The sequence below is a fragment of the Arvicanthis niloticus genome, chromosome 4 (assembly GCF_011762505.2).
Source record: "Arvicanthis niloticus isolate mArvNil1 chromosome 4, mArvNil1.pat.X, whole genome shotgun sequence".
In the NCBI taxonomy this organism is placed as follows: domain Eukaryota; kingdom Metazoa; phylum Chordata; class Mammalia; order Rodentia; family Muridae; genus Arvicanthis; species Arvicanthis niloticus.
Genome location: NC_047661.1, coordinates 40,709,822 through 40,737,445, shown reverse-complemented (window position 1 = coordinate 40,737,445; position 27,624 = coordinate 40,709,822). Strand labels below are relative to the sequence as shown.

The 27,624-nt window shown below is 41.2% G+C and overlaps 1 long non-coding RNA gene across 2 annotated transcripts; it reads left to right on the top strand.

Annotated features, from left to right (window-relative positions):
• LOC143441879 (uncharacterized) lies at positions 1 to 27,462 on the top strand. 2 transcript variants are annotated; one of them, XR_013109621.1, is made up of 4 exons: positions 1 to 222; positions 20,120 to 20,228; positions 26,083 to 26,117; positions 27,213 to 27,462. It is a non-coding gene; the product is annotated as an uncharacterized LOC143441879 (long non-coding RNA). The 2 variants fall into 2 exon arrangements; XR_013109622.1 differs by lacking the exon at positions 1 to 222 and adding an exon at positions 1,511 to 1,595.
• Positions 27,463 to 27,624: the final 162 nt, after the last annotated feature.

Genomic DNA, 27,624 nt, shown 5'->3' with positions numbered 1-27,624 from the left:
TTGCTCTGTTGAGAGAGGCACAGCAGAGAACTTCTTTTGGTGTTCCAGCTGGTTGTGGTTACTCCTTCTGACTCATGCAAACTCAGTGGAGTCCTGGCTGTTTAGTGGCTGGATAGTGCCACCACTGCTGATTTGTGTTTGGTATCCTGACACTACTGACCTGGACTGCTGGTATCCTGACAACTGAGATTGAAATCATCTCAAAGAACTACGTCTAAACAGGTTCATATCCCCTTGTCCTATTTACCATCTTTTCTCCCTTATCTTTGGACAGTGGGCTAGAAGGGGGGTCAAAACATTTGAGAACCCTTATTAAAGTAGGTTTTGAAAAATCTAAGCCTGCAGTCTGCTTTATTAATTGACTCTCTGAGAGCCCATGTTATTGGTGTTCAGTTTAGAAATTTGTCTTCTGTGCCAATGCATTCAAAGCTATTCCCTGCTTTCTCTTCTCTCAGGCTCAGTGTATCTGGTTTTATGTTGAGGTCTTTGATCCCCTAGTACTTGAGCTTTGTGCAGGGTGGTAGACATGGACCTATTTGCGTTCTTCTACATACCGACATCCGATTAGACCAGCACCATTTGTTGAAGATGCTTTTTTATTCATTGAGTTTCTCACTTCTTTATAAAAAAAAAAAAAAAAAAAAAAAAAAAGGTGTCCATAGCTCTGTGAATTTGTGTCTGGGTTTTGATTCGGATAATTCCCTTGATCAATTCCATTAATTGTGTCTGTTTTTATGCAAATACCATGCTGTTTTATATTACAATTACTCCGTAGCACAACTTGACATCAGAGAGGGTGATACTTTAGAAATCCTTTTATTTTTTATGATTGTTTCAGCTATCCTGGGTTTTTTGTTTTTCCATATGAAGTTGACTAGTGTCCTTTCATTGCATCGAATCTGTAGATTGTTTTAGTACAATGGCCATTTTCACACAGTTAGTTCTACCAATCCATGAGCTTGAGAGATCTTTCTGACATCTTTAATTTCTTTCTTCAGTGACTTGCTTGGTTAGTTACCCCAAGATATTTTTATATTGTTTGTGGCTATTGTGAAGCCTGTAATTTCCCTAATGTCTTTCATGATCCATTTCTCATATGGAAGGATTACTGATTCTTTCTGAATCTTGTATCTAACCACATCTCTGAAGATATCTATCAGCTTTTTGGGGTCACCTATGTATATCACCTGCAACGAATACTTTGATTTCTTCTTTTTCAATTTGTATCTCTTTATCGTTTGTCTTATTGGTCTGGCTAGAACTTCAAGTACCATATTGAATAGATATGGAGACAGTGGGTAACCTTGTCTTGTCCCTGATTTTACTGGAATTGCTTTAAGTTTCTCTCCATATAATTTGATGTTGGCTATAAGCTTGTTGTATACTTTCTTTTAGGTATGTTTAGGTATGTTTTTCCAAGATTTTTATAATGAATTTGGATTTTTGTCAAAAGCTGTTTTAGCATCTAATGAGATAATCCCATGTGTTTTTTTTCTTTCTTTCTTTCTTTCAGTTTGTTTATACGGTGAGTTACTTTGACAGATTTTCATCTGAAACCATCCCTGAACCTCTGGGATAAAGCCTATTTGATCATGGTGGGTGATCTTTTTGATGTGTTTTTTGTTTGTTTGCTTGCTTGCTTTTGTTGTTGTTGTTCTGTTTGCAAGTATTTTATTGAGTAATTTTGCATTTATATTCATAAGGGAAATTGCTCTACTATTCCCTTTCTTTGTTTAATCTTTTTGAGGTTTCCGTTCCAGGGTGATATCACAAAATGAATTTGACAATGTTCCTTCTGTTTCTATTTTGTGGAATAATTTAAGGAGTATTGGATAATGCTTTTCTTTGACAGTCTGGTAGAATTCTGGGCTAAAACTGTCTGGCCCTTGGCTTTTTTTGTTTGTTTGTTTGTTTTGTTTTGGGAGACTTTAAATGGCTGCTTCTATTTCCTCAGAGGTTATAGGTCTATTTAAGTTTGTTTATCTGATCTTGATTTAACTTTGGTAAGTAGTAGCTCTCAAGAAAAGAATCCATTCTTTCAGATTTTCCAATTTTGTGGAGCACAGGCTTTTAAAGTATGGCCCGATGATTTTTTGGATTTCCTTGGTGTCTGTTGCTATGTTCCTTTTTTAATTTCTGATTTTGTTAATTTAGATATTCTCTCTCAGTCTTTTAATTAGCTTGAATAAGTGTTTTGTTTGTTGTTGATTTTCTCAGAGAACCAATTTTTGATCCAAATTTGGGGCTGGGCTTCTGATGGCTATGGGGGACTCTGGTCAACGGTGGGTCTCTGCCTGTGTTCATGTTTGGGACACAGTAATGAGAACGAGTGGAGAAATTGGGCATAGGGTGGGTGAAGAACTGAGAGAGAAGGGGAGTCTCTGGGCATGTAGCCTACCTGGAGTTCTGAAAGCCAGTGTGTCCTGTGGTTGAGCAGGGGGTCTCCAAGTTGGGAGCTGAGTCATGACAACAAGGAGGAGAAGGACAGTCAAGGTTCTAAGGTTTGCTGATGGACACTGAGAGAGTGGGTGTATTTAGTGGGCAGGTGGTATACCTGCAGTTCTGGCCTCTGGTGGAGCATGGGACCTTCTGAATTTCTAAAAATTATAGTTTATTTATATATGTACATATGTGCACACATGGGCACTCATGTGCCACTGTATGCCTGGTGAAGCCAGAGAGAGTCAATTCTCTCTACCTTGTGGGTCCCAGGGGTCAAATTCAGGATATTAGGCTTAACAGCAAGTGCCTTCGTGTGCTGAGCCATCCTTCTTCTTTTTGTGGATATGACCCCAGGTGAGCAATGCTCCAACTCTATTCAATCTTCAGTCCTAGTTCACAGTTTAAAGGCAGCTTAAGTCTGTGACTGTCAAAACACTTTCTTGAGAGAGGAGGAATTTGATTGGTTCAGGTCATCTTTTACTTAGGCTGTGTAACATTGATCTGGAATAGATGCTAAACCAGGTCCATCAAAACTTGGACAAAAGATGCTGGTTCAGGCTCCATATCCAGTATTATTAAGAGTCTTCCTAGGGTCACCTTTGTAGATTCCAGTGGGTTTTCATTGCACTATATTTCCACATCGCCCCAAGTTGTCACCCTCCCTAATTCTAGTCAGATCTCCTATAATGTACTCCTCCATCCCCTCTCCTGTCTGATCCCTCCTGTTTCCATCCTTACCCAACCCTAGTCCACCTACAAAATCTATTTTATTTGCCCTTCCTAGAGACATCAACCCAACCACAAACCTTCAACCTACAATTTGTTCTGCCCTCAGAGATCATGGTGGGGCAGAACTTGTGGGAGTGGCCAACCAACCAGTAGGTCCAACTTGAGGCCCACACATGGAGTTGCCTGAATGCCCAGGAACCAGAGGCTGAGTAGCTCAGAGACCTAGGATAGCACCAAACATAACTGGCCAAAAAACAAAACAAAACAAAATCAATGAAACCATTCCTAAGGAGTCAGGAGGATGAGGAAGAAGCCAGACCTCTTGGAAATCTTAGAAGATGACCACCTTTATGATCTCTCCCTATCTGAGTTCCATCAGGGAATCCATCTAATGCCTAGTCCCTCAATTGTACAACATGAAAGCTTCTGGCATGAATGACATTGTAAATGACAGGTGAATATGGTTCACAGGCTGAATGACAGTGTGAATATGGTTAGATTTCTGAGGCATCTTAAAAAGATGAAAAGGCAGAAAAGTAGAGGCACATCTGACCTTAGACATGTAGGACCATGCTTACTGATCACACTGTGGTAGGGCACTATGTCACTCACAGGAAACTGAGCCATATGTCCTATGCTATACATGTGGATGAGAGAATTCCTACCAAGTCAGATGGCTGTGACCCTCATAAGGATGGAAAACGACTGTAGCACATTTTCTCCCAAGTCCCCACTTCTGGCCATAAGGGAAACTAAGAAGTATAGGCTTTTAACCAGAAACTACCAAACATGCTTAACATTAGTGAACTATACACTTTAAAATGGTGACGATATTATACTTCTTTTTTGCCATAATTACAAAACAAATGAACATGTAGCCAACCAAGAATAAAAGGAAAGAATCATATTCCTTTGACCCTCCTGAAACTGTGGTATACCACTTTAAGTAATGAAGTTTGAGAAAAAGAGACATGTTTGTTGAAGAGAATGGGAATTAAGTTACTGGCACACCCAGGTCCTGTATTCTTAGCACACAGGTGGAAATGCTGAGGTATCAGCTTTGATTCTGATGTGAGATTGGACCTCTGGATCCACAGCAGTGCCCAGAAGGTGAAGCAGTATCCTTCTGTGGCAGAATGGTATAGATGGAGAGGGCCTAGGGACAGAGAAAAGGGAGGATGGTCACAGTTGTGTCACTCGAGTTTAGGTGAATGCAGACCATGTTGTCACAATGTAGGAAAACTGAGCTGGAGCTGAGCCGAAACAAAGACCAACTGTGAATTCAGTGGCAGACTGTTTAAATATAGATGTGCAAAGATACTCACTTGGGTGTATGACTGGCTCTAAAAACCTATGTGGCCTCTAGTCTAGAATTTTCTGTTGGGCCCTGGCGCCTTTGAAAAGTGTTACCATAAGTTTTTCACTGTGCATACAAACAGCAGAAGCCCTGAGAGTGCTCAGGAAAGAGAATTGCTTAATGTTTTTTAGGCATATGTATGTGTATGTATATGTGTGTGTGTATGTGTGTTGTTGTTATAATGAGATATGTAATATAGAATGAATTACAATTGCATATAATATAGTAAGCATAACTATTGTATATGAGTGTTTAGCCTATGTGCCTATCTGTGCCCTAAGTTTGTGCCTGCTGTCCTCAGAGATCAGAAGAGGTACCAAATCCCCTGAAAGTAGAGTTATAGGAGATTTTGAACCACCATGTTGGTGATGGAGATCAAACATGGGTCTTCTACAAAAGCAGCAAGTGCTCTTAACTGTTCAACTATCGCCCCAGCCCCGCTTTAACTTTGCATACGTTTTTCTCAAATCAGTTGACTGCTGTATCCTTTTCCCCATTAAAATAGCTACTAACTTAGTAAGGACTACATTGGGGGGAACCGTTCTTTGATCTATGAAGATTTTATTGTTGTTAGCAAAGTAAAACAAAGGTCAGAGTGGTTGCTAGATCTGTGGATATTCAGTATGGTTACCCAATGGATGGTGTAAGCTTCCAGAACCTCGGGCCTGACCTGGAAACTGGGGACACTAACCCCTCAGTGTGGACAGTAGACTGCTAGAGGCTTTTGATCAAAACCAGCTTGCTCTCTTGGCTTTCTACCTCAAGTGCATGTGCCAGGAGAGACTTGGCTCAGCCTCTGCCTTGCTCTTTTCATCCTCCACGTTGGCTTCTCGTCCTCACTTTTCCATTTGCATAACTAATATACGCAGCACAGAGTTCCCGCAATTCTAAACACATCTGGCCGGCACATCTTGAATGCTGATGTCAGGAAACATCTGGAAGAGAGTTAAAGTTACTGCAGGCCCAACAGAGAACAATGGAAGTATGTTAATATGGAAAAACCAGCAGGGGGTGGGGTCGGCTTATGTAATAAAGATGGCTGCCAGGCCAACGTATAAACGTTCACGCAAACTCTGTCTCATTTCGAGCATTCACACACTGAGCATTTGAGCAGAAAGCCAATTAAAATGAAATCATTGCCACTTTCTTTTGGACCCTTACCCTAGAAGCTTTCCTTTTCTTTCTTTTTAAAATACATTCATTTTTCTCATCCCCCCATTCCCTCCAAGATGATGTGGACCAAACCCAGAGCTTTGCATATACTGAGTTCTAGCACTGAGGTCCATCTCAGCCCCATGGCCTTCCTTTCCATAAAATGTAATGCCAGCTAGCCAAGATAATACTTCTCTAAAAGCATGATGAGCCAAACCTTATTTAATAATAACATTAGTATGATCTTCCTCCTTTCTTGATCTCCCTCTCAAATTATAAACATATAAAATACATTTTATTCACTCATATCTCTGTCTCTAAGAAGTTCAAAAGGTGAAGAAGAGGGCTCAGTACTTGCTACACAAGCCTGATTGACCCCTAGTCCCAAAGGTTGTCCTCTGATTTCCACACTCTCTCCCTGAGTAATAATTAATAAAGCATAATAAATCAGCGAGAGAAGACAGGTGCCTATTTAACATATCAAGGTGGACATTTGTTAGCATATCAAAGCTTCCAGCTTCTCCCAGCATCCCTCAGTCCCTACTTGTATGACTGGCATACCTGTACCCTGAGCTCTTCAGCCCAGGGACTGGGCTGTCCTTCCTCCAAAGGATCTTTCCTATATAATTCAGATATTTTGGTTACCTGTTCTCTGCTCCTCTTTTGATCCTTTTGTTCCTTTGACCTTGTGGGTGCTGCACTTGGATCCTCTCTCACCCTCCCCTCCTCCCCCTTTTCCCACACGGTCCAGGGTCATGACCACTCTGGGCTCTCCAAGATGTGTCTGCTTCTGGCTATGTCTCCCTTCTATCTATAATAAACTTTCTCCTCCACTATACCTACGAGCAGTCATGTCCTTTCCTTTCTGTCTTATTTATTTATTTATTTATTTATTTATTTATTTATTTATTTATTTTCTTCTTTTCTCTCTCTCTCTCTTTCTCTCTCTCTCTCTCTCTCACTCATTCAACTGTCTTAATTAAAAGGGGTAAGATAGGGTCAGAATTGCCTAACACACAGGAGGCCTTTTGGATCTGTCTCCAATGTGTCAAGAACCAGCCCCGCCAGCCCTCAAAAGCATGAACCAACCAAAGGAGGCCTGAGCTTCACTAATATGGGGACTGGAAAGTTTACTTTTTGTTTATGTTTTGAAGACAAAGTTTTCCTGTGTAATGCTGGCTGCCTATCGTGGAACTTGCTCTGTAGAACAGGCTGGGCTGGGACTCAGAGATGCTCGGTGTCTTTGCCTCCTGAGTGCTGGGTTTAAAAACATGCACCATTATACCTGGAGGCTTTATGAATATTTTTTCTCAATGGCATGAAAGAACACAAGAAAGAATTTTAGTATTGAATTCTAGCCTGTCTCCTCACCTTGGGTATGTGTAACTAAAGCATGTGCTAGTTATTTTTGTCTCTTTGGATTGCTGTGAGGACCACGACATCTCTATTGTGTTAGAAGCACTCTTGAACTCTTGTTAGCCATCTTTAGCATGGCGTCCCTGATAACCTTAGTGTCAAACAGAGCAGGCAAGTAATTTAGCAAGGCAATTTATTCTTACAAAAATGGCACACGATACCCCAAACCAGGCTAGGTCACACACGGGGACAGGAAATTTGCTTGACTTTTATTTTATTTAAGGTCGTTTGATTTTATTAAGGCGGTGCCTGTACCTCTTTTTCATTGGCTGAAGTTCAACTTCACAGTCTTCATGACTGGTTAATTTTAAAAGCATTAGTACAAAGAAAATGAAGGAAAGGGGTAAGGGTTCAACTGCAGGGTGTAAGAGCAGGGGTGGGGGTAGGGGTAGGGAGTGTGGGGGGTGCTTGGGGGACAATGTCTATGTAAACACAAATTTTACCAGATGGGAGACATTAAAAGATTTGCATAAAAGTTTCACTAGGTGAAAGACGTTAAAATGGAGGAGATTTACAGAATATTGGGTCCTGGGAGACAAGCTACCTTGGACAGAAAATGAAAACAAAACAGAACATTTCTCACACCTGGGTAAGAAGAAATGTCTTCCAATCTACTCATTCCTAACTCTAAAGCATTGAGCATCTGCTTGCTTGCTTTCTCTCTCTGTCTGTCTCTCTGTCTGTCTCTCTGTCTGTCTCTCTCTCTCTCTTTCTTTCTTTCTTTCTTTCTTTCTTTCTTTCTTTCTTTCTTTCTTTCTTCCTTGTTTGTTTTTCGAGACAGGGTTTCTCTGTATAGCCCTGGCTGTAGACCAGGCTGGCCTCAAACTCAGAAATCCTCCTGCCTCTGCCTCCCAAGTGCTGGGATCAAAGGCGCCACCACTGCTTGGTGAGCATCTGATTTCAATTCCTATTCTACCATGTTCTTTTGTAATTAAGATTCTTCTCCTAGGCATCCTTGTAGAATTGTACCTCCTGTTTCACTTTGTTTTCTTTTTTTCTCTCCGAGACAGGGTTTCCCTGTATAGCCCTGGCTATCCTGGGACTCACTGTAGACCAGGCTGGCCTTGAACTCTACCCACCTTTGCCTCCTATTTGCTAGAATTAAAGGAGTGTGCCACCATCACCCTTAAATTCTGTTTTTATATTTGAAATTTCTAACAATTCTTACTTGTTCTCTAGTGGATTTTATTATTATGCTATTCTTACAATGCTATTCTTATAATATCTTCACTTCTCTGAATATATTCGTTTTTTAAAAAGTTTTACATTAAAATTTTTATTGTACTGGATTTCTAAAGCCATTTCCATGCGAGCATGTAATGTGCTTGGAGCACCCTCAGCCTCTACCCCGGCATTCCTCTGCCTCCCACCCCTTTGTCCCATTAGTCCCCTTTGTTCCCAGGTCAGTTTTCGTTTTTTTATTTTCATGTCATCTGACTTTTTAACATTTAAAACTATTTAGTTATATGTATATGTATGCGTGTGTTTGAGTGTATATTTGAGTGTGTGTGTGTGTGTGTGTGTGTGTGTGTGTGCCACCATATGGGCCCTAGGTACTGAACTTAAGTCTTTTCCAAGAGCAGTTTCTCCAGCCCCTAATGTTTTTATTTTGAGCCCAGTGCCTGTGGAGGCCAGAGAGTTGAATTTCCTGGAACTGAAGCTGCAAGTAGTTGTAAGCAGCCCTGCCCTGCTATCCGAGTCTCAAGTTAAACTTGAGTCCTGCAAGGGCTGTTTACTGGGGAAGGATCGTTTCTTCCTCTCCTCCTCCTCTTTCTCCTCTTCCTTTTCCTTGTCTTCCTCTTCTTCTCTTGAGTTTTCTAGGGAGAAAAATCTATTCTTTATAGACAGGCTAGTTATTCCTGGATGCCCACATTCCAGTGACTAAATGTTAACTGAAGAGCAAAACAATCACAAAAATCATTTTTCCATGTACACACACATACATACATACACACACACATATACATACATGCACACACACACACACATACATACACATACATACACACATACATACATACATACATACATACATACATACATACACACTCTCGGTATCCCACTACCATCCTTAATTCTGCCTAGTCCCTCAGTTCTGGTTCATAGTCCACTTTGTACTCTCTGTGGGCTTCAAGTCTGCTGCTTGGTGGGGTGTGTTTGAGGGAATGCTCTGGCCTCGCTCCTGTTCAATGTAGGGTTGCTTCTTGGTTTTCCCTTCTGCTGACTTACAGTTTAGTTTTCTCAGTTCAATAAGTAGGCCAATTTTTAACTCCAAAAATTCTGTTGCCTCATTATTTCTTCCTGTTTTGATAAAAAAAAAAATGCAATATTCTTATTTTAATGGAAGTGTAAAGGCAAACCTGCTTGTTGTCAGCCATCTTTAATTAGTGTTCCTGGAAAGATATGCTTACTGTAATGATTTATTCTGAAAAAAATCAGGTTTTATTTTTGTGCCAGAAACTCAAATTAAAGCACTCGAATCAGAAAATGCATCTTAGAATAGTTTTGGAAATGTATTTATTAATTTCTTACTAATTTTTAATGTATTGGCTGTCATTAACTGCTGTGCGGTAAATGTTTCTGTTTGTTGGCAAAACCCATTTGAGTTGTTCATCACCTTTCCTGTGGCTATAGATGTAAACAACATGTGCAGCCCAGATGAGCAGTGGGATCCAGGCTCCCACTTTGTGAGACTCCTTCACAACACCACAGACTTCCAAACACATGTCCTCAAGTTGACTAATGGCAGCTTGCGTGCTGGCAGCTCTCAAGAGAGAAGTCTCTGGGTGGCTAAAATCTTCATGTGTCAGAAAACACTTTACATTCAATCTCTATTTTGGCCAATTTTATACTTTATTCTTCCTATAGAATACAATGGGAGGGGGTTATATTTGGATTAGCCTGGGCAGTGGGAAACTGGAGGTAAAAAGATTGGCAAGGATTCTGATCCCAATAAGTGTGCTGGTTGGTTTTATGTTCACCCGACACAAGCTAGAGTCATCTGAAAGGAGGAAACCTCAATTGAGAAAATGCCTCCACAAGATCCATATGTAGGTGATTTTCTTAGTGATTTACTAGGGAAGGTCTGACACACTGTGGACCAGGATAGTGCCTTTCCTGGGCCAGTGGTTCTGGCTTGAGAGGAACCCTGCAGGTATCCAGGCAGGGAAGCAAACGGAGAAGACACGAGGATGAAAATTCAGTTCAGATTGACTTTAGTAACCTGGATAAAGACTTTGGGGAGTCTGATATCAAGCAGTTTATACCCAACACATTTAAACACAGTATAATTTGGGGGAAAGCTTCCTGGTGTAATGCAATTCCCAGTGCCCAAGGAAGTGTTAATTACAGTGAAACCGGACTTGCCATTTCTTCTAAGAAGATGGGTTCTAGAGATAGGCTGCCTGTAGCTTCAGGACCTAGCGAAGGATCTGGTCTGGTCCTGGTTATATTGCCACCTCTTATCCTGGCTGTGAAAGTTTGGGGGAGCATTTGGCTATACAGATAATGTAAGGGTCATTTAGACAATTAAGTATCTCTGGTTCTGATTGTGAGAGCTTGGGTAGCCCCTGGCTATAAAGGTCATTTAGGTTACTAGCCACCTCTGGTCCTCACTGTAGGAGCTTGATATGGTCTGGCCCAACAGATAACACAGATCACCAGGCTATCAATCATTTCTAAGTCCTGGCTTTCTGGATAAAAGAACAGGTTATTACCTGTTTTCCTAGTAGAAAGATAATCCTGAGTGCTTAGCATTCCTAAGTTTCTCCGGAGGTCTGTGGGCATAAGGAACCCTGTGCCATGTCCCCGATGCTGGATTTCTATAAGAAAGCAGGCTGAGCAAGCCATGGGAGAGCAAGCCAGTAAAGCAACCTCTGCATTGGCTCCTGCCTCCAGGTTCCTGCTCTGTTTGATTTCCTGTCCTGATTTCCTTCAGTGATGGACTGTGAAGTGATGGACTGTGATGAGGAAGTGTAAGTCAAATAAACGTTTTCCTTCCCAACTTGCTTTTAGTCATAGTGTTTCATCACAGCAATAAAAGCCCTACCTAGCCCTGTGTTTACACCTTCCTCCTTTTCACTATGTGTGTTGTTTTGTTGCTGCTGCTGATTTGTTTTTTTAAGACAGGTTTCTTTTTTCTTTTTCTTTTTTTTTTTTTTTTTTTTTTTCCCCATGAGACGCGGGAGAAAACGCGCTGGAGCGAGCGGGATTCGAACCCGCAGGTCAGAGAGAGAGCGCAGGCGGACGCCTTACAGCCTTTCGGGCTGCGCTACCACCGGTTTGCTGGAGACAGGGTTTCTGTGTATAGCCTTGGCTGTCCTGGAACTAGGCTGACCTCGAATTCACAGAGATCCACCTACCCCTGCTTTCCAAGTGCTGAAATTAAAGACTCACTCCACCACATTGGGCTACACGTTCTTCATTTTGCACCCTAACTTTATATGACAAATTGTGGAGTTCCACATCTGAGGCTCTTTTGACAGTTGCCATAAGAGGGAGTCCACACTTGACACTGCCTAGAAGGCCAGAAACCAGAGGCTGGATGGCCCAGACACAAGATAAGACCAAGCACACCTAGGATGAAAAGTCAATGAAATGATTCCTAAACAAAAATTTCTATATTCATAGATAGTTGCCTAGCTCAACTGACATCAGAGAGGCTTCATCCAGCAACTGATGGGAGCAGATGCAGAGCCCCACAGCCAAACATTAGGCAGGCTCTAGGAAGGCTGCAGAAGAGGGTGAGGGAGGATTGAGCCAGAGAGCTCAAGGACAGCACAATAACATGGCCCACACATTCAACTAACCAGGGTCCATAGGGACTCACAGAGACTGAACCAATAATCCGGGAGTCTGTATAGACCTGATCTAAGTCCTCTGCATATATGTATGTTATGGTTGTCTAGCTTGGTGTTCTTGTGGGACTCCTAACTGTGGGAGCTGGGGCTGTCTCTGATACTTTTCCCTGCTCGGGAGGCCCCTTTCCTCCTACGGGGTTGCTTGTCCAGCCTTAATATGATAGTTTGTACCTAGTCTTATTATAATTTATTGTCATGTTTGATAGCTATCCCCGAAAGACCTGCCTTTTTCTGAAGGGAAATGGAGGAGGAGTAGATCTGAGGGAGAGGGGAAGTGGGAAAGAGGGGCTAGAAGGAGAGGAGGAAAACTGTGGTCTAGATGTAATATAATAATAATGATAACGATAATAATAATAATAATAATAATGATAATAATAATAATAAACCAGTCAACCAACCAATCAAAACACAAAAAAGAAAAGGGTGAGACTATAAGAAGTTGAGCCAGAAGTGGTGATACATGCTCTTGGTCTTCTCACTTAGAAGGCAGAAGCAGGTAGATATCTGAGTTCAAGGCCAGCTTTGTCTACACAGTGAGTTTCAGGCTAGCCAGAACTACATGATTAGACTATGAAAGAAAGGAAGAAAGAGAAGAAGAGAGAGAAAGAAAGAAAGGAAGGAAGGAAGGAAGGAAGGACAGAAGGAAGAAAGAAAGAAAGAAAGAAAGAAAGAAAGAAAGAAAGAAAGAAAGAAAGAGAGAGAAAGGAGGCTGGAAAGAAGCCTCATTTGGTAAAGTGTTTGTCATACAAGAATGAGATTTGAGTTGAGATTCATAACGACAACATCAAAAGCCAGGTATACTAGCATGTGCCTGTAATCCTAGCTCTGGGGATGTAGAGACAGGAGTTCCCACAGGCTAGAAAAGGACTCAATGTCTAAGAGCACTTGATGCAATAGCAGAGGACCTGTGTTCATGTCCCATCTGCCTGGCACCTCACAATTGTCTACAACTCCAGTTCCCAGGCATCTAAACCCTCTTTTGGCCTCCATGGGCACCATGCAAGCAGATGTTACACAAATATACATACAGGCATTCACACATACGAATAAAATACATAAAAGAAATAGCTCCCTACTCGTCTTGCCAAATGAGCGAGCTCCAGAGTCAGTAAAGATCTTGTCTCCAAAACTGTGGTGGAGAGCGATACAAAAGGATGCTCATAGCTGTTGATTTCTGGTATCCACACCCCCACTCCATCACACAGCTACATACCTGTGAGAGCACGCATATATTCCACATGCCCGTGTGTGTGTGTGTGTGTGTGTGTGTGTGTGTGTGTGTGTGCATGCGAATACAAAATCAAAAATTTGCAGAATTAAATTTTGGATTCCATCCTTGTCTTGATACTAACCTGTCACTGGGGTTTGACACATTCTGAAGGAAACTCCCCTTTGTTAAATGGCTGATTGTATGTCAGGCATTTTGCCTTTTCAGTTTCTTGTTCATTTGGATAGTCATCTATATATGGCCAAGAATTGCAAAGAGTGTTAAGGATAGACATGCCCCTATCCCTGATCCCAGCTTTGCGGTTTCCTTTCCAGTATTATCCACTGTTAACAATTTTCTATAATACATCCAGAGGTACTAGTTAGGAGCTTTAAATGTATTAATGCCATTCAGGCTTCTTAGCTACTGTTCCAACTGATCTTAAATTTAAGTTTTTGCTCTTGTCTCAAAATATAAGGCAAAAAATAGAGTCCAGTATGAAAGCCCAAGCATGGCAGAAATGGCAACTGTCGGCCTTGCCTCTCCCTTCTGTCCCTTACTAAAACATTAGATTAGGTTCCTAAAGCTAGCTCCCAAGGTCCATTCCCTTATTTGGCCTCTGATTCATTCCTGAGACAAAACATCAAAATTCATTATTTGGCTAAAATGACCAATCAAGACTTACCAACACACCATAGTACAAACTTCCTCTTTTTCTCCTTAAAAACCCACTTGTTACAGGATATTTCCTCACGCCGAGGACCCTGAGATTTTGATTGTTTACTGGAAAAACCTGTTTTTAGTTGTGGTGTGGCTCAGCCTTATCTATCATACACCCTTTAATCTAAGAACTTTCTGCTTGAATATTGTAAACAGGATTAAATAAAGTCAACCGTAGATCAAGAGACAGAGCAAGCAACCAATTGACAAAAAGTGAGCATAGAGTCATTAAGAAAAAAATATAGAGTAAGAGGGAGTCAGGAGGACAGATAGAAAGATACACAGAAGGTAGAAGGGACTGATAGTCAGTTTGAAGGAGTTTCTTTGAGGGAAGAGCATTCCTTCTGGGACTTTGGCTCAGAGGGAAGATCAGCTGGGTGCTTTCTCACCTCTTCGAGCTAGCAGACATTCACTCCAGCACCTGGTTCTCCAGTCTTCATTAGTAAAATTAAATGGTTGAGATTTTGTTTAAAAAAACCACCACCAACTTGTGCAAAACACATCAGCTGCTCCTTGCTTGCTTGCTGTTGCCTTTGGACCATTGTGTCCCCTCTTGGTAACAGAACTTGGGTGATGAACCCTCCCTCACAGAGGCCTTCTTACTGGCTACTCAAAGCCCAGAGAATGTTGGCTTGCCAGCCACCAGTAGTAATAGGGTCTGCTCCTCCATCCCAGGTGAAAACTCCAACTCATACCCAACATTACTAGTGCATCTCAGCACTCAGAGATATCCCTTATATTCAAGAAGGAGGAGGAGGAAGAGGAAATGGAAGAGGAGGAGGAGGGGGATGGGAGGAGAAAGAGGAGAAGAAGAAGAGGAAGAGGAAGAGGAAGAAGAAGAGAGGAGGAGAAGGAGAAGAATAAGAAGAGGAAGAAGAAGAAGGATAGGAAGAGGAAGAAGAGGAAGAAGAAGGGAGGAGGAGGAGGAGAAGGAGAAGAAGAAGAGGAAGAAGAAGAAGAGGAAGAGGAAGAAGAGGAAGAGGAAGAAGAAGGGAGGAGGAAGAAGAAGGGAGGAGGAAGAAGAAGGGAGGAGGAAGAAGAAGGGAGGAGGAGGAGAAGGAGAAGAGGAAGAGGAAGAGGAAGAAGAAGAGGAAGAGGAAGAGGAGGAAGAAGAGGAGGAGGAAGAGGAAGAAGAAGAAGAAGAAGAAGAAGAAGAAGAAGAAGAAGAAGAAGAAGAAGAAGAAAAAGAAGAAGAAAGAAAGAAAGAAAGAAAAAGAAAAATGAAATAAAATGACATTTAAAAGTTGTAAGCAGGAGGAACTAGAAGTTGCAACTTTTGCAATCATTGAACATAAAATGTTTTGGATGTCAATTAACTTTTTTTGTCAATACTTGTTTTCAAAAAAACTATTTTTGAGGTATCCTAGGGCATAAAATTTTCTCTAATACACATGCAAATCTTTGAACCAGCTTGGGAGGAAACGTTGACTGGGTTTGGTGACACATGTCTTAAATTCCAGCACTCAGAAGGAGAGACAGAAGCAGGTGTTTTACAGCAAGTTTTACAGGGCTACACGATGAAACTCTATACCCTAAACAAATAAAACAACAACAAAACTTAAAAAAAAATTAAACATCTTTTAAAAATCCAGAGCTGGAAGAAGTGATCAAGGGCTACTCTGGCCCACGTCTGCCTTTGAATATTCCTGTCCAGAATATCTTAGCATCCAACTCAGAAACATCCTCTGCTCCAGGGTTCCGGCCAGTGGTCAGGGTTCCGGCCAGTGGTGTGCTTCAGCGAGCCCTGTATCATTTCTCCTGATCTTAGAATGATTTCCCGTAGACCCATGATCATGAGTACTGTTTGTTTACGTCCTTCCAGAAGTTGTCCTTTCTCTGTTGTTCTGATGATTCATGAGTTGAACATTTGCTAGGTACTTTGCACTATTTGGCTAAAAGTGCAGAGTCCTGTGTATTATTGTTGGATAGAGGAAAGGCATTACCCAAAGGAGAAATACCACTCTCTTTCCAGGACAGTCTTTTGATTATTTCCCAGGAAGTATATGAGCCTAGTCTCTTGCATGGCTTCTTCCTTTATATAACCAGTAGTACACTAAGCTGCCAAAGGGGGCTTGGGAGACATTTTTCACTTGCCTCTTTTCTTTACCTTGCTTGTTGGCCTGTTGGACAAGTTCTTATGTAGCACAGGCTGGCCCCCAACTTCCTCTTTAAGTGAAGGTAACCTCAAACTTCTGATCTTCTTGCCTCTACTTTCCAAGTACCAGGATAATAGGCATCCCACACCATTTCCCCTTTTCTTCAGTGTTCTACCTGCCTGATAGGTGCGGTGGGTGTTCTTTCATCCTCAGTTGACAGTGCCTAGTGGATCTTCGTATAGGAAGAGTCCTGTTGAAAGAGAAGAAGGTTCTGGGGCAGTGAATGCATCAAAAGCATAGAATTCTTTGGGGTGTTTTTGGGGTTTTGTTTTGCTTCATTTTTACATAGGTCTAATCTTATAGTTAGAGGTTGCATGGGATTTGGGTTGTCCAAGCTGGCCTAAAACTCTTGATGTAGCTGAAGAATACGTTAACTCCCAATCTTCCAGACTCTACCTTCCAAGTGCTGGGATTACAGGGATGTGACCAACTAGGACATGGAGCTCTGCTTGTGATCTGTCCTTGTCCTGGGCTACTGATCATGGTCAAGCCACAAGCCTACCTCTCAAAGCCCCATTTCTCACATGTCTCTCTATCTTTCTGTGGTGGTTTGTATATGCTTGGCCCAGAGAGTGGCACTATTAGAAGGTGTGGCCTTGTTGGAGTAGGTGTGGCCTTGTTGGAGTAGGTGTGTCACTGTGGACATGGGCTTAAGACTCTCACCCTAGCTGCCTGGAGGTCAGTCTTCCACTAGCAGCCTTCAGATGAGGATGTGGAACTCTCAGCTCTGCCTGTACCATGCCTGCAAGGATTCTGCTCTCCTCCCACCTTGAAGATAATGGATTGAACCTTTGAACATATAAGCCAGCCCCAATTAAACTTTGTCCTTTATAAGACTTGTCTTGGTCATGGTGTCTGTTCACAGTTAAGACACTGTCTGTCTGTCTGTCTGTCTGTCTATCTATCTATTTATCTATCTATCTATCTATCTATCTATCGACATAAAAAATCAGATAATTGGGTAAATTTTACAATTCTGTTCAACTTAAGATTTTTCTCTTAGCAAGGCCTAGAGAGATGACTCAATGAATAAGAGCACTGCTTTCTAGGGCCCACATGGCAGCTCACAACTGTCTAAACACCAGTTCCAGGGGATCCAACACCCTCACACAACATACATGCAGGCAGGGAAAACACCAATGCACATAAAACAAAAAGAAATTAATTAAAACAAATAAACTCCATGTTTAAAATTTTTCTTCTTAGCATAGCAAAATGTTATATAGCTATTTTCATAATAAATATATTGTCTACTGTTGCTGTATATGGCTGCTGCCATTTGTACTGGTGACAGTGTTAGGAATAATGATTATAGAGAAGGAGGTGAGGATGGTAGTTGAGGCAACAGTGGGCAGTGGCAAAGGTATCAAAAAATAGCTTGATGTATGGTGATGCTGTCTGTGATGGTGGGAGAGCTGCAGATGGTAGAAGTGATGGAGGTGATCTTAGTACTTGGTGATGGTAGCAACTTTGAATGTATAATAATATATTTATTATAGACTGTTATCTCGATGATTCCCACAGAATTTAGCACTCTGTGTTGTACAGAGCAGGCAGTTGATAACTACTGATAAAAGAGTATTTGGCAGAACTAGGCATGACCACACATGTCTTTAATCTTAGCACAAGGGTAACTGAGGCAAGAGGATTCAGGGTTCACAGCTAGCCTAGCCTACATTTGATGGCACCCCAGGATATATAGCTAGACAAACAAACAAACAAAACAGAAAACAACAAAAACTTCAACAACAAAGCAACAAACATACAAACAAATCCAACCTCGGACTAAAAGCTTTTACTCCTGTGAAAACTATATCATTTCATTTGGCTTGATAGGCTGTTAGTTACTCTTGCTTGGCATAGCCAAAATCCCTTATGGAAACAATTTAAGGGAAGAAAAATTTTGCCTCTCAGTTCCAGATGATTACAGTACATGTTAATGGGGAAGTCAAGGTGTCAGAGGTAAGTCTACTGGTGACAGTAGGAACCTGAGGTGACAGTTCACAAGACAAAGTTGGCCAGAATCAGGGGTAGGCATAACTTTCAAAGTCTCAACCTAGTGACCTAATGTCTCCAGTCAGGCCCAACCCACTAAAGGCATTATAGGCTTCATGATATTAACACAGGACAGGGGCTAGGTATTGAAACTGTAAGCCCTTGGTAGAGGGCACATTTAGGATTCAAATCATAACATAGCTTTTAAAATGCTGCCACTAAAGTAATTTTAGTTGACATTGTATATATTGTATTCTGTAAGAAAGAATGAAAGTTTTTTTTTTCAGATAACAGGAAATCCTCTTATCAAAAGTAGAATATACACACTCACAAATAGTGCACAGTTGACACAGGGATGGGAACCTGTGATCTGAGCACATGGGAGTCTAAGGTAGAAGGGTCTCAAGTAGGCCATCCTGGGTGTCACAGTGAGGCCCTGTCTGAAAAACAACAACAACAACAACAACAACAACAAACATGTAGGGTAAGAGCCTCAGATGGACATCTACTCAAAAGTGAAAAAGTCATAGAAACAAATTTGACTAGGACTTTATCTGAATATTAAACTAAAAATATATAAAAATATTTTTATCTTATTTGAAACAGTTTGGATTGTTATGGGAACTGTAGGTTAGTCTTCAAACTATGGATTGAAACAAGTTTTAATTAAGGGCACATAATTTTTCTCACAAAAAAATAGTACTGTGCAGAACATTCTTTGCTTGATACACAAAAATATTCAAAGCATTCAACAACTTTCCCTAGTTGTCTTTCTTTTCTTTTTCTCTTCAAATAATTCTTCAACATGGGATTATCTTTGTTTTTCCTTTTTGGGTTGTTAATGGATCCACCAGATAGACAAAGTTCTAAATATTCTGTTAAAATAATTGATTTTGTTTTTGAAAAATGTTTGGAAGACTTCTGTTTAATTAGCATTATGCAAATGGATATTTATGACCTCTAATAGATACATTTGAGTGTGGGTCAAGGAATTCTTTTCTTTTAGGTGTCTTGTGCTTCCCACATCTAAAATGGTTTAGTGGAGATGACTCTTCCTTGAGGAGGCCATTCCCATACTTGGGTAGGTCTTACCGTCTGTGGCTTTGGAGAAGCTCATACCCATTATCTCAGATGCATCCTGACTTTCTTCTTAGCGCCATTTTTCTCTTGCCTCATGTGTAAGCCTATATTACAATTGGATTTTTAAAATTCTTCTAAATGTAACACAGCTCTAAAATGATAACCTTGGGTCAAGGATTTAATAATATCTGTGCTCGGGTCAACTGCTCACTCTCAAAGAGTTGTGAAAAGGCTAAGAGATAGGTCTTCTTCAGAAGATGAGGCAGGGGGATAGTGAGTATGATCATTATTATATCACAGGTTCCCATCCCTGTGTATATTATATTATATTATATTATATTATATTATTGTGATCCTCCCTCAAAACCAAACAATAACAAAAACTGAAAATAAAAACCCAAGACAAACTCAAAGCAGTAGGTTTTTATTTCTTGAACACCCAGAAATACTTTAAGGACTCTAAAAATGATAGCACTGGGGCTGTACTTAGCTATTGGCTAGCATGCTCAAAGCCCCGGGTTCAAACCATAACAGGAAAGAAATGAAATCTTGGGAAAGCAATGGAAAAGACAATGGTACTTGCCACCAAGCCAGATGATCTAAGTTCAATCTCTAGAATACATACTGTAGAAGAGAACTGACCCCTGCAAGTTGTCCTCTGACCTCCACACGTGCACTGGGCCATATACATGTGTGCATGCACACACATCTACATACAAACACACAAATAAATAGATACAAGACAAGGTAACAAATGACATGAGCCTGGTTAGTATCGTTAAGGTTGTTTGCTATCTAGGGACACTTGAAAAGGTAGAGCCGGCCAGGCAGGATCACACTGCTTGGCTTGAGTGTCAGCCTCAGCTCTCTGGTGACCTGGATGGGCTTTTAGGACCACTGGCTGATACAGGGAACCTGCCACTCGTTTTCCAACCATAGTACCAAACTTAGGTCAAGACGGTAACACAGTATACTATGCTTTGTTCTTTCCCCCATCCCTTTCCAGGAATGGAGCTGGGTAAATGTAAAGGACTATCACTGGAGAGGAGATCCACCGGAGGGAACAAGCCATCACCGGAATGTCCACCATTATGACCAGTGGAAGACGTGGACAGGTGAGACAGAATAGAGTGAAGAGGAGAATGGCCGCTGGGGTACAGCCATCTGCTACCTTCCTCCTCTTCCCATTGTTTAGGTGTTAATTTTTAGATGCTAGAGGCTAGAGGTCCCAGTTTGATAGAATTAGAAGACTGAAGGTAGCTTACAGCATATATGCCTGGGTTTTTTACATTGAGAGGTATATCCAGGGATGGAGGTAAGGATCAGTCTCTGGGTGCTTGCCTCACTCATGCAAGTCCCTGGTTTTAATCTGTAGCAACAATAAATAAAGAAGAAAGAAAGAAAGAAAGAAAGAAAGAATAAATAAATAAAATAAACAATAAAAAAAAGAAAAAACTGAAATAAAAAAAGAAAAAGAAAAAAAGGAAGGGGGAAGAGAAGAGAGGAGAGAGTGTGTGTGTCTTAATCAGTGTTCTATTGCTGGGTGGAGACACCATGACTAAGACAAGTCTTATAAAAGAAAGCATTTAATGTGGGTTTGCTTGTAGTTTCAGAGGCTTAGTCCATTGTCATCGTGGGCAGCATGGCAACACACAGGCAGACATGGTGCTGGAGAATCACTGAGAGTTTCATATTCAGACCCGCAGGCAGCAGGAAGACAGAGACACTGGACTTGGCTTGAGCTTTTGGGACCCCAAAGCCGGCCATCAGTGACACACTTCCTCTAACAAGGCCACACCTCCCAATCATTTCAGATAGTGCTATATCCTGGTGACTAAGCACTCAAAAGCAAGAGCCTATGAGAACCATTCTTATTTAAACCACTATAGGGTGTTTTTGTTTTTTTTAAATTTATTTCTGTTGCTGGGATAAAATACCATGACCAAAAACAACTTAAGGGAGAAAGAACTTATTTTGGTTTATGGTTCTAGAAAAAGAGCTCATAACAGTGGGGAGGCATGGCAGCAGGATGTCAGCAGGAGCAGGAAGTTGACCAGTCACAGTTTTCAACTGTACACAGAAAGCAAAAAATGAGAGTTGAAGTTAGTTGAGGCTATAAACCCTCAAAGCACATCCCTAGCGACATTCCATAGCCTTCCAAACAGCATCACCAACTGGGGATCAAATGTTCAAGCTTATGAGCCTATAGAAGAAGACATTTCTCAAACCACAACCAGGAGGTAAGAAGGCTTTCATGAGATACAGGGCTTCACGGAAATCAGTGTGTTACAGGAGAGCTAAGAAGCCCAGGTAGGACCAAAAAAATAACAAATTGGTATTTTTATGGTTATTTCTACATTTCAAATGGACAACGATGAACACTTATGTTTTCCTTTGTTGTGTTTTGCATATGAGACACTGGGTCAACTTAAGAGAAATTATATCAGCTCACACAGTAATAGGATTTTTTTTTTTTATTTATTGGTTTTTCGAGACAGGGTTTCTCTGTGTAGCCCTGGCTGTCCTGGAACTCACTCTGTAGACCAGGCTGGCCTCAAACTCAGAAATCCGCCTGCCTCTGCCTCCCAAGTGCTGGGATTAAAGGCGTGCGCCACCACCGCCCGGCCAGGAATTTATAGGTCCTATAATTAGTAGCTCAACAGAAGTAGTGTTATGACCACTCAAAATATTTGTGAACCCCAAGGAGCCAATTCTGATGCCATCTTACTAGGGTCTTTTTATTAAAGCTAGAGCTTGGACCCACCTCTGACCCTGATAGAGCACGACTGGAGGGTGAAGCCCCCAGCCCTCAGCAGCACACGGTTTTATAGCAAGCAGCAAACAAGTGAGTGGGGTTCCAGCTTGGCAAGCATCTAATTGGATGATTATTTTGACAAATGTTGTCCCTTAAGTCAACAGGTGAGTGCTAGGAAGCAAAACCATGAACAATCACAAACGGTCTGAAAGTACTTCTGGAACCATCAGACTAATCTTGACTGGCTGTTGCTAGGGAGTAGCTAGGGAGTAACTCTGAGGTATAGGCCAAAGACAAACCATGTCATTCCTTCTGGAACTTGGGTGCAGCTTGGGTTCAGCTGTAGGTTAATTTTTCAGGCTCTTTTTCTTTTAAAATGGAGGCCAGTCCCAAGGTGGAGTAGATTTGACCTTGCAGTAGCATCTAGTAGCTTAAGTGTGTCCGATTCATCCTTCGTTCTTTCTTTATATCCATTTATCTCTAATAGGCTTCTTTCATGTGGGCACTGATTTTTGCTTCATGGTGAGACTTGCACTTTGCTTTGAAATGTAAGAGAAACTAAATCAGCTGTGTGTGTTACTTGTGATCCCAGCACTCAGAAGACTACGGAAAGAGGATAGATGTGAGCTCTAGGCTAGCCTGGGTTACAGAGTGAAACTGTGTCTCAAACTACAGCAAAACAAACAACAACAACAACAAACAACGAATTAACTAATGGGGCTGGAGAGATGGCTTGGGGGTTAAAAGCACCAAACTACTCTTCTAGAGGACCCTAGTTCAATTCCCAGCACCAACATGGAGTTAACAACCTGTTAACTCCAATTCCAGGAGATTCGATTACTTCTGGCCTCTATGGGTACAAAGCACACAAATGGTGCGTAGACATACACGTAGGCAAAGAATCTGTACTCATAGATGGCAGAGTGAGGAATGAACTGAAGTACCAACCTGCAAGCAATATACTGCAGAGATGGGATGCTAGCCTTTAGTGTGTACTATGTTCATTAAATAGACTTTTGTGTCGGGCAGTGGTGGCATACACACCAGCCTGAGATCGTTCTCTTAGAGCTGTACTGTAGTCCATGATCTCAATGCCTAATCCTCCTTTCCTCCTTTCTACAGCTGTGCCACAGGTACATTCCATATGGCTTCTTTCTCCTCTTCAACCTTTGTAGGCATTCTTCCCTCCTGCATGTCTTGCTCATCTAACTAGCATCTGGTTCCTGGTGCTATTAGCAATCTATTAGATTGCTGTGAAAAAAATACTCCCCTCTCCCAAGGAAGGTTTTATTCTTGCTCACAGTTCAAGAGTACAGTGCACCATGGTGGGGAGGGCATGCTGGAGCACAAGATGGCTGTATTGCAACTGCCTTTGGGAAGCAGACAGATGATAGCTGGCGTCCCATTCGCTTTCCCCTTTTATTTAATTTGGAACTCCAGTCATGGAATAGTGAGGTCAACTTCAGGCTTGGTTTTCCCACCTCATTTAATCTAGAAACTCTCTCATAGATACGCCCAGAGATTTGTCCTGTCCACAATCCTAAGTCCTGTCAGGTTGACAATATTAAGCAACACATCCATCCCCATTGACATTTTCGGAAGAATGGAAATTTCTAATAGAAGTGATGTTTGTTTTTTTTTTTTTTTTTTTTTTTTTTTTTTAATTGGTTGTGCGATAACAAAAGGACAGAATGTTCTTGTTTTACTCAACTGATGCCCAAACTGCAGCTTGATGCGACTGGTACAGGAATCAATCCTATTGAGGTCTTTCTTGGTAGAGGTTTCCTTTTAAGGAAGATACCAGCAAGAGACGTTCTTAATGTCTCGCCAATGAAAACAAAGCCTCTGGTGAAAGGGGGAAATGACTGCCTGAAGCTAAAAGTTTGGACTCTGCACAAAGGCCCTTGGTACCTTTTGATAAAAGGGGTGCGGGTCTCTTCTATGCCAGCAGCTTGCTTTGGAGACAGTTACAGTTACTAATTTGGCAGAAATTCAGAGGAAGATTCACAACCAAGGATGAATTGCTTGCCAGATTACGCTTGTGCTTTTAGGCAAACAGATGGAGACTTCTGGCAGTCTCTGTGTCTTCCTCGTGTCTTTAAACATAAACACAAAAAGTCTTGGAACCCAGGTGACATATTTCAGAGAATGGAGTGTCTGAGGAAAGTTTTGCAGGAGAATCAACATAGACTGTTCCAGAGCCATCAAATTCCAAACATTTACTTCCATCTTATTAAAAATCACTTTTTTCTTTGTTTGTTACCTGCCCCCAAATGTTTTGTTTATGAGATGGGGCATCACTGTGTGGCCTAGGCTGGCTCCTGCTCACAAGTGATCTCCCTGTCTTAGATACCTAAGCAGCAGAGACTACAGGCTCTGCCTTTATGCCTATCTAAAAATTCTGCAATTACTGTTTATGACAGTGTCAATCAAGGCTCTTTCCTGATATAGACTGCAATATCAGGGGTTCAGCATCAGAGATAACAAACAATAACTTGGTATCTGGCTAGTTAGCATTGAATCAACAAAAGTAGAACTGTTTAATGGCTTTCATGGAAGACTTCTCTATTCTAAAGAGGGGCCCACCGTGGTGTTGTGGCTAGACGGCTTGCTCAGTTCACCCTGAATTCCATCCAAGTGGGGTGACACACTCCTGTAGTCCCATCACTCTGCATGTGGGTGGGAGCAGCAGGACTGATGGGAAAAATAGATTTTTATATAAGAATCTTATGAAAACATTAGGGCCCAGCAACTTGTCTCAGCCTGTAAAAGCACTTAGCATGAAGGACTGACAACCTGAATCTGACCGCTGGATTCCACAGCAGTAGGAAGAAAACAGACAACTTAAAGGTGTCCTTCTATATGTGTGCTATGGCACTCAGCCACCGCCCCTCCCACACAAGAAATAAAATGATAATAATGATAAAAAATAATAATAATAGCTATTATTGCTGTTATTGTTGTTGCTGCTGTTGTTTGTTTGTTTGTTTGTTTGTTTGAGACAGGTTCTCACTATGCAGCCCAGGCTGTTCTGGAACTTACTATGTAGACCAGGCTACTCTCCAACTTACAGAGATCTTCCTGCCTTTACTTCTCAAATGCTAGGATTAAAGAGGTGTACCATACCATGCCTGGCAATAATAATAAGTTTTAAGCTGAAAAACAACTAGATAAAACTTTGTTCTTTGCTGAAAGGTCTAAGATATATTTAATTAGAAAAAGAAAATTTTATATTGTATGAAAAAAAGTCTATTTTCAATGAGGTGGGGGGTGTTTTGAAGACTTAAAAGGCAAGTAGATGATTGAAAACCTAGATGTCTTTTCTTTGAAAATCAATAACCAGTCTTATTTTTTTTTTTTTTTTTTTTTTGTGGATTCAATGTTAGTCACACTGATTTAACATCTGGATGAACTCCTGACTTTGCAGTCTGTATCATGGAAGAGCCTTGACTGATACCATCATGGATGGTAATTATAGAATTCTAGCTGGGCATGGTGACAAGAGGCGATGGTTCCAGCTGCTTAGGTGGCTGAGACAGGAAGATCACTTGTGTGTAGGAGCTAGCCTAGGCCATGCAGTGATGCCCCCATCTCAAAAATAAAACAAAATAAAACAAAACAAAAGAACTTGGGGCAGGGAACAACCTGTCCAGCCCACACAAGAGGAAGTAATTAAGACTGATATTCTTAAAAAGTTACAACAAAAACAGAATTTGAAAGTCCTGGGTGGAAATGGGGAAGGGTATGGGGGTGGGTATAGGATCTAAACCCTGGTTCTCTTGTTATTAATTGCTCTTTTGTGGATCTTGGTTTTCTCATTCCTATAAGAGGACTCTGAATAGGCTTGCCTACCGATTCTCACAGGGTCACCACCAAAGGCATGTGTCTGTGTACTCTGTACAATAGCATATGCTATTATCTAGTATTAGTACAATAGCTGAAATTTAAAATTTTCAGTTAGCAGGATCTGGAGATGTCTTCAGTTGCATGGAAAAATTAGGACTTGCTATGGGTATATACTATATGATGAATAAATCCACCTTCATATCTAATATTATTTGAAGATATGTATTTAAATTGTTTTATATTTTTAATTTATCATGTACATGTTCATAGGGATGTATGTGTATGTGTGTATGTATATGACATGCCATGACATCAGAGAACCACTTGCTTTAAACCATAAATTGAGCTTTTTTTTTTTCCCTTATCAGAACTGGGATTGGGCCTAGAGCCCCACATACCCTAGGTAAGTAAATACTGCACCAGTAAATTTTATCCCTGGCCCAAAAGACCTCTCTTGATCAGGCATCAACAGTGGCCTAACTTGAGTCTGAACAATGGTGTGAAGGACCTAACACTGGTGCTTGTATAAGCTTGGCAGCTGTCAACAGGAAAAATAAGGCCAGGGAAGAGAGGTGGCTTGAACAGCTGGTGGAACCAGACTTAGGGGAGGGAGGAGCTGAATGACATCACTACCCCATGAATGTCTTATCAGGTGGTAAACCCTTCCAAGCTCAGCTTGAAAGGTTGCTTCTGGCCTCCCACATAATAAGCAGGCAGAAAGCCATGTATCTGCAGGTTACTCAGGAAGCCCAGGCTTCAACTGAGCTTGAAATCAGCCTGGCCTTAAGACCTTCTCCCCCATCTCCAAAGCATTTATTGACTGGATAGATGATCCCCACACCTTGAAATTCTCCTCCAGTCGCTGCCCAGTCATTCTCCAATCAGCCTCACTAGTTACTAATAATAACCCTACCATTTGGGCGTCTGAGAGGAAATGATTGTTTGTTATGCAGCACGTCCACACAGATCTAAATATATAGAGAGAAGCATTGGTGTTTAATTTTTATATTAAGTATCTGATTTGGGGGCTATCATTTTATCATCTTTTCACTCATTTAATGTTTTGGATAAAGCTATGATTGTGCCATCTGCAGTTGTTTCTTATCTGAATTGTTCTTTGTTTATGAAAAATATTAAAAATACCTTTTAAAGAATGCAATATCATCTTCATTAAACACTACTTCAGATGGCTAACCGAACCATAATGGGCTGTGTTCAATCGTTAAGATATACTAGGTCATTCTCTTCTTGTCACCTGATCCTCTCAAAAAAAGAAAATAATAAAGAATAAACAGTTTACATAAAGCACAAAGCCAGGTAAAGATAAGTGCAGGAAGCAGGCACGGTGGCTTTTACTTGTAATTCCAACCCTTGGGAAGCTGAGGTAGAAGAATTATTCCAAGTTCCAGGCCTACCTGGGCCATGAAGTGAGACCTTGTCTCCAAAAGCAGAAAACAACAAAAAGGTAACTGTTGGCATTCTTTTCCTGTGGCCCAAGGACTGCTGAAGCAATTGATAACACCAGATGGAAGACCATCCCATTCGTCTTCAGCAGCAAGGTTACTGCCCTCATCATCAAGCCATCGATGTATTTGCTAAAACCAGCAGAGTGTCCCGCAACTCAAGAGTAAATGCAAAAGCGGGTGGCAGCATCAGTTTGCTTCGTTTTAAGCTTTGATATACGCTGCATGTGTCACGTGTTCAAAACATCAAGGAGCCAATCGACTCTTATTTTGATGCGTAAATAAAAATCAATCTCATTTTACAGTTTTATGGACTTATTTATTTTAAAATGTACTTAAGTCCTTTTCTGTGTCGCCTTTTTCATTTGCTAGTGATGACCCAATCCTGGCTCTTGAGAATGTTCTCCTTACTGATTCAGCAAATAAAGATAGGTTCTGGCCCAGGGG